The 7,182-nt window shown below is 37.8% G+C and overlaps 1 long non-coding RNA gene across 1 annotated transcript; it reads right to left on the bottom strand.

Annotated features, from left to right (window-relative positions):
* Positions 1-5,624: 5,624 nt before the first annotated feature.
* LOC114559714 (uncharacterized) lies at positions 5,625-6,334 on the bottom strand. The gene is made up of 3 exons (XR_003693137.1): positions 6,261-6,334; positions 5,757-5,823; positions 5,625-5,665 (listed from the first exon to the last, which is right to left on the bottom strand). It is a non-coding gene; the product is annotated as an uncharacterized LOC114559714 (long non-coding RNA).
* Between the last annotated feature and the right edge of the window lie 848 nt (positions 6,335-7,182).

Raw genomic sequence — 7,182 nt, 5'->3', positions numbered from 1 at the left:
TGGAGGGGCAATTTTCCTCCGGCTGAACTTCCCAAAGCTGCCTCACCTGGAACCAATCTGTAACACAATCGAAGGGTCCTGACTTGAAAGCCCATTTCTTCCCTTTGATAGTCTCTTCTTGGTAGCCTGCACGGCGCTGGAAACAGGCTTTTTGTAATCTGCAAATACAAAAGAGCCAGGGATTGAGATGAGTATCCACCCATCAAAGTGTATTATGCAAATAATCGAAAAACAAAGCTCAGATACTCTTAGTTTTTTTCTGTATTTTTTTCTGGGATGAGGGGGAAGTTGGGCTGGCATTTGGAAATTGTAAGTGTTGTTTTCATCCACCCTTTTCCTCTGGATCATGCTTTGTCATATTTTCCTTTTCCTTTTCATATAACAACTTTTGAGATAATAAGACACAGTGTGGACGTTGGGATTTGTAATGTGGGGGTGGTTCTGTGCTTTTAGGGTTGCCATGGGTGCATAGACTACAACTATAACATCTGATTGATTTCATTTTGTAAAAAAAATAAATTGTTTATCCCTACCTTCATCCACCCATCACTCTGCCATCTGTGCAGTCTGACTGGCAAGTGCGCTTAGGGCACTTCTTTTTTCTGTTTTGTGGCGGTTGGCAACCAGCGTTAAAGGAACACGCCGACTTATTGGGACTTTAGCTTATTCACTATATCCCCCAGAGATAGATAAGTCCATACACACCATTTTCATCTCTGTGCATGTCGTAACTGTCTGGCGCACCCACCGCTAGCCTAGTTTAGCACAGATCCTGGAGGTAACCGGTTCCAACTAGCCTACTGCGCCCAATAAGTGACACGCCAACATTTTCCTATTTACATGTTGTAATTTGTATAGTCACAGCGTGTACAAATAACAAGGTCACATGAGACACAGCCATCTTCTAACCGTATACAAACTGGGAACTATATTCTCAGAAGGCGAAGCACTGCAACTTGGGCGGAGTGATTAGCGCAACAATTGAAAAGCACCGTTGTTACTCTCTGCTCCTCACCACGGGGCTTCTCGTGTGTTGTGAGCAAATCACTCCGCCCAAGTAGCAGAAGTAGCAGTGCTTGTCATTGCTAACCTTTAAGCGTCAGGAGCTGAAATCTATCAACAGCTTTTCCACCAATGGTAGCTCTAAAATTGACTCCACCGGTGCCCTCACAGCTCTTCCAATAGGCAAGGAGAGCAATTAAATTTTAATAGCTGTTCATTTAGGGCTCCTGGGAAATTCTGTCTTGAGTCAACATGCCAAACCTTATTCCCTTCCTTCACTTCTTCTTCTGTAAGCTAAAGCTCCCACAAGCAAAGCTGTATCATAGGCCTCGCTTATGTAGTACTGTAGGTAGTGTAGTGTCCTGAAATCGAAGAAAACACTTAAGAAAACAGAAAAGATCTTCATCAAATGCAAACTACTCTTTTATACAATATGCAAAGTAGATGCACCAGAATCCACTTATTTCCAAAAGAACATAAAAAAGAACAAAAAGTTATTTTTGTGCACAATCCTTTGAATAGGTTATTTACTTGCTCATACATGTGATTTCAATTGACGTGATTAGCTGCAATTGAATCAGCAGCAGAAGAGCAGAGTGTGTGGATGTAAAGCATGAAATGAAAAGGACATTTGTTCAGTGAGCCCTCCATCTTAACAGTCACTGTCCCTCACACAGTCAGTAAGTCACAAGCTGATTTCGACACTCGGCCAACAGTCTGCCCTTTGCTGCTTTGCCCAGAGTCCAACCAAACACTCCTTTGTTCATTCTACATAATCAACTTATCATGTCTTCCCTTCATGTTCTTCATTCTCACATACAAAGCTTTTTTCATTCAGTTCGTCAGTCATTTTGTTTCATGTCCAAAGGATAGACTTACAAAATATTTAGGACATTAGCTTGAACCTTGAACTATCTCTCTGTGTGTCAATTTAGGTTTAATTTGACATGTTAAGGAGACAATTCTGTCAAAAAATAGAGGAATAACAAAGTCAGCATTCAGCACTGTTTCCTATTCCAACAGCTGGCACATTAAGAGTAACGCAGGACTTTGAACACCATATGCTGCTTCCACACATTCTTCTTTACAGTCATTGTTGTAAAAGCACAAACTTCTTATCCCCTACTTTGTTATTTTTTATGTTGTTCGTAATCCCTCACAGTGATAACAAGTTTTGACTTCAGTGTCTTGGCTACATAAAGTGACACAACTTCATGAGTGTCATAAAGTCAAGCTTGATGATAAAACTGTTTCATTTTAAGATTCTGCTAGAGCATATAATCTCCATTACTCACTACTGTGTGTGTTTGATTTTTCCCTCGTTTATCTTCTCCTTCCTCTGCCCTCTCAGACTGGTCCCCTCTGTCTTTCAGGCAGCGGATGTCATATTATACTAAAACAAATTGATTTGTCTTGCTTTTTCCTACGACTCCAATTTCATCAGATCAATTCAGATCAGTTGTTCAGTCTTATTTTCTGTATTTCCAAATGCATGACTGTTTATATGTATTGGGTGATGCATATGAAGGTTGATTTTTTGGGGGGGGAAATCAGTAAGAAAACAATCCACATAAACATACTGTAAAAACTGAAAGGTCTCAGGTGGTAGACAGACCGCTTTAATGAACCTGGTGAAAAAGTAAGACAGTGGATCTCAGTGTTTGTGTGAACAGACTCCGGTCAGAATGATCCAAGGTTCTGCTCTCTACTTGTAAGATCAGACTCCTTGATGTTTGACTTGCACGACCCCAGCCTCAGAAAACAACACATGCAGCTTTAATTGGAATCACTTGGTCACCCTGAAGCAGGATGAACAGGGTTTTGTTGCCAGCATGGCAGCTCCCAGAACCTGACATATGTATCTCCGCTGAGGTGGCTGCACAACAGAAACCATACAAATGTAACACGCTTACAAAAGTCCTAACCTGTGCTGCTACTAGTACTTCTACTGCAAATAATAATAGAAGTACTAATAAAGGTTACAGCAAAATTTACAGTATAAATGTTGATTCTGTTTGTATTGATGTACTACTAATACTAATTTGTATCACATTAATATAATACTTTCCGTTTCATCTACAGCGTCAAAGTAATATTTAAAGTAGTTGCCCTAATTTGGCCTCTGATCTGAAATGTGTTACTGATTTATAAGAGACCTTTTTAGAGTAACAGGAGGAAGACAAAAACAATGAAGAAAACAGTATGACTTATATTGTTGTAGATTAATTAGAATACCAATTAAGCAATGTTTTTCATGAGTCATAGTATCACGAAGGCCAGGACAAGCAATGTAAGACTTCTACAAAAGAACACAATGACACGATTTCCATGACATAACTCCACAGAGGCATGTTTTTAATTTACAAACACTTGTTGCTAATTACCAAGTGGACTTTCATTTTGAAATGTTTCTCTACTGAACTGTTGCATAGTCACAGAAGTAGCACATGCAACAGTATTTTTTAAACACAATTTTAAATTTTTTATCAATATTGGATGTTGCACATATTTAATTACACATTACTAACTTATTACAAAAATAATAAATGTCAGTTGTGTGATTAATTAGGTAGGCTACAGAGACAGAGCACTGCATTAGTCTGTTTGTTGAGACTGCAGAGCATTTACACACGGTGAACACAATAAAATGTTCAAATCCCCTTTTAGAAAGATGCTGTGGAAGATAATAAGCTACACAATGCTCCTGTAATCTCACCTTCTGTGTGAATATTTCATTTCGTTTAACACACAACGATGATACGAAAATGTGTTATTGACAAATACAATCAACTTTATTAATTACTTATTTGTTGTTGCTGCTTATAAGTAGTCCGTACTGATCAACACCTATTGCTCAAGCAAGACTGTTGGGGTCATTAAGAGGCATGTGTAAAATACAACTGCACAGAGCCACCTGTGCAATCTAATGCAACCCAATTCAACAGCACTGGAATAAATCATGCCTTTATGAAGATTATAATCCTCAATTTTGTTGACACTGAGGTGTTGATTTAACTTATTCTCTCCCACTAATGCATGCACATGTAGGATGTAGATAATAAACTGGTAGTGTACCACTGTGTTCACAATGAACAAACAAAGCCAAACTTGGAACTCTCTTTCAAATCACTAGGCATTTCCTTTCTTTATCTTTAATTTCTTTTCCTGATAGTTTCATGTGCCATATAACACAATCACAAATACAGTAATATGGTGCAGAAGAAAGCCAATGAAGATGCACAGGCTGTGATGTATAAAAAGTCTGTTTTTGACATCTTTCTTATGGGAATAAATTAACATCAGCAAAGGCCTTAGGACTGAATTTTATGAACACAGAAGCCATTCATTCTTGTGTGATTCCTTAAATTTCCTTAAGTGAATAAATGACCATCTGAAGAAAGGGGCATCTGCGTCTGTGCGAATAACAAATTAAATAAAGAACATGACTCTGATTAAGATCCTGTTTGAAAGGTCTTTTTTTTTCTCGCAGCGTCCAGGACATTCCAGGATATTAGACCAGTGAGTGAGCTCTCTGTTTTCTCTTGGTGCTGACCTTTGCTTAAAGGGTCACTAGTGTTTCAGTGCTGGTCATCGATGCTGTTTCACGGCTCAATGTCTCAGTAGCTCAGCAATGCATGATCACCAATCCTTGTTATAGTCTCTTGTTATAGACAGTTATGGATCAGCCAATAGGGCCCAAGATTAACGTCAAAACCTGGAAACATGAACACAAGCATTTAATAAATATTAGCTTCTTAAGTTTAGTTTGATATTTGCCCTGTTTCTAAGTAATTAGGTTACTGGAAATTATTGCTACATTATGATGTAGCCTATGTATTCATTGTTTGGTTGTTCATTCTTGTGACAGAGCAGATACTCTCTTATTTGTGTTGGACAATGACAAAAAGTTTGTACAACTTAAAAACTTGAGTGTCCACACACACACACACACACACACACACACACACACACACACAATAGATGAAATATCTTTGAACACATGCATGCTAAAACATACCAAACCTATCACACACTTGAATATTTTTTTTTGTTAATTAGTGATCAACAACAAAGGTCGAGCACACAAAAAACATAAATCTAAAGAATGTAGTGCTGCAGTGCCTTCTATCCAAGGGCGTAAATCTGATCTAACAGTAGGGGGGGACAATAAACATAAAATTTCTGAAGAGCAATTTTTGAAGGGGACACAAATAATACAGCCACAATTATACTCGTAGAAGACATGCGAACACAGAGGAAAGCCTTAATACTATCATTAATGTAGCATGGAGACTGTACCATTAAACTTCTTTTCAGTGTTTCTCGTGATTCAATAAAAAAGCTGACTAAATTGACCGAAATATTCTTCTTTAAAATCATGTATTTATTTTTAAGTTGTTTATAATAAAGCCACAAAAATACCTTAAAACATAATGACTTATTTTGAAAAAGTGTCCCCTTATAAAAGAAATACAATACTTTTGTACACTTGTTAAATTAGCTGATCATAATGTAAATTAGTGAGCCACTGGTAAAGCTCATCTGCTAACCCTGACAGCCACACACCTCCAAAAATATGAACTAAGCTCAACACACTTACCTGAGACTCTCCACCTGACTGTGCCTGGTCTCCCTGTTCCTCAGTTCTTTCTGTCTCCTTTGCCTGTGACATAGTGACGTTAGTATTTCCATAAGCACCCATTCTTATAAAGATGTTACCAAATTGTCTTGATATGAGGACTTATTGTACTTACTCAGCGTTTTGGTGTAGGCTACTGAAAAAGGATCTTATGTCTGTTATTCTTTTCTCTGTCATTTTATCTAGACAACAACAGCACAAATCTTAAGCTAACGTCAGATGTGTGAATATGAGTTAGGTTCATAGATTCACCACGCGGTCATATAATTCTAAAATGATCTTGCGTCCTCCACATAAATATTAGGTTATGTCTGGGACAGAGGATATATACTTAACTGATCAGCCACTTAATTTCATATTGAGCAAAAAAAAACTGTAGATCTCCAAAATTAACCCTAATATAAGTTCACACACATAGGCTTATCGCCGTGGTAACGTTAGTTGTAGTGGGTACATTTCTATCCAACAAACTAGGTAACTTTACACTATATTACACTAACATAGCGAACTTTTTTGTCATGACTAATTCATTAATTACTCAGCATCATTTCTATATGAGAAAAGAAAAACTTAATCTGATGTTTAATGTGAATAAGACAGCTTTGAACCGTCTACTTACTACATTCCTGTCACTACCGATGTGACTGTCACCGTGAATGTAGTGCAGATCCTAAAGCATGCAGTGGACCAAACCACTCTGAGCCAAGGGAGGGGGGACTCAAAATGTTTCTAAACTTAAAAAGCACTTTTTGGGGTTTGTATTGTTTTACTGCTTACACAGATATTTAAGTGTACATCATTATGTTATTTACAATACTCAGCATTGTTTTAATGATATTTCTAGGGGGGGACAACCCTTAGATATGGGGGGGGGGGGTCGTGACCTTGCTTCTATCAAATGATTGCTTTCTCTTTAACATCATAGAAGGTGAAGATAAAACATTTTTATGAGACAGCATTAGCTCCTTGACTCAAACTATTGAATACTGAGATATAAGCCTCAACCACTTGCTGCCATAGAGTAATATATCTTTGGGTATATGTTCTTCTATGGTTTATCAGACTAATTATTCCCACAATGAACAATGGCATTTCAATCAGGAGAGACTTCATTTAAGAGTGAAATAAGTTTACTGCTGTGAACATGGTGCATGATAGGTTGACATGTTAGAGTCTTTGGTGATAAGACTCCATCGCATGTTAAATTATAATGGGTAGAGAGGCCATGGAAATATAGGATACACCCTTACAGCCTTTTGTGAGAGTCTGAGGAACAACAGCAAATGTATCATGTGAAGGACATTTCAGGAAATAGACTAACTGTAGTGTTATATGAAGTTTTAAGAGTGTATTCATCCACTCATATAGAGATTATTTCATAGATAAGGAGGGTTGATGACAATGGCGGACTGGCCACTACTTAAATTTAAAAAAATATTTTTGTCTGGCCCATTAACTGGCCCATAAAAGTGGTAGGCCTAGATCAGTGGCCCATTGTTTTTTCAATTGACACTGGGCTGGCTGGCCTAAAACACTCTAGT

The sequence above is a fragment of the Perca flavescens genome, chromosome 1, assembly GCF_004354835.1.
Source record: "Perca flavescens isolate YP-PL-M2 chromosome 1, PFLA_1.0, whole genome shotgun sequence".
In the NCBI taxonomy this organism is placed as follows: Eukaryota; Metazoa; Chordata; class Actinopteri; order Perciformes; family Percidae; genus Perca; species Perca flavescens.
This window is presented reverse-complemented; position numbering and strand designations above follow the sequence as displayed.